This window comes from Ornithodoros turicata, chromosome 2, assembly GCF_037126465.1.
Source record: "Ornithodoros turicata isolate Travis chromosome 2, ASM3712646v1, whole genome shotgun sequence".
Taxonomy (NCBI): domain Eukaryota; kingdom Metazoa; phylum Arthropoda; class Arachnida; order Ixodida; family Argasidae; genus Ornithodoros; species Ornithodoros turicata.
This window is the reverse complement of record NC_088202.1, coordinates 87,983,217-87,983,695: the sequence shown is the minus strand read 5'-3', so window position 1 is coordinate 87,983,695 and position 479 is coordinate 87,983,217.

Here is a 479-nt window from a genome sequence, read left to right as displayed (position 1 = left end):
TGTGGAATTCTGAGTCTCGTTTTTCCTGCAATAGGAGGTGCGTGAGGTATGGCGAAACCTGCACAAAGACCGGGTTTACTACAAATACCCTTCACCGGTAATAATTACGTTATACTTGTTATAGGTTAACAGCGCATGGTTAGTATAACTTGTATGAGCTCTCCAATTTCTTCTTGGGTCTACAGGATGTGTTTGCGCAAAGAAATCCCTCGTCTTTTCGAGTGCTTCTCTCTGCCTAGTTTTCAGGAACCGGCGCCGAGCGTACGGTCGCTGTGTGCAAGGGTCAGTGGCAGACCACGGGTCGGAGCTGCGGCAGAAAGTGCTTTCGTGTGCCGGAGAGGAGCACTGTACGATACGATGTTTGTTACGATACGTCGGGCTCCATCTTTCGCTAAAAGGCAAGAGAAAGCAAGTCTTTCGAGACACTGTAAAACATGCTTTCAGAACAGAATAATACCGTACTCTAATACCGGAGTCAC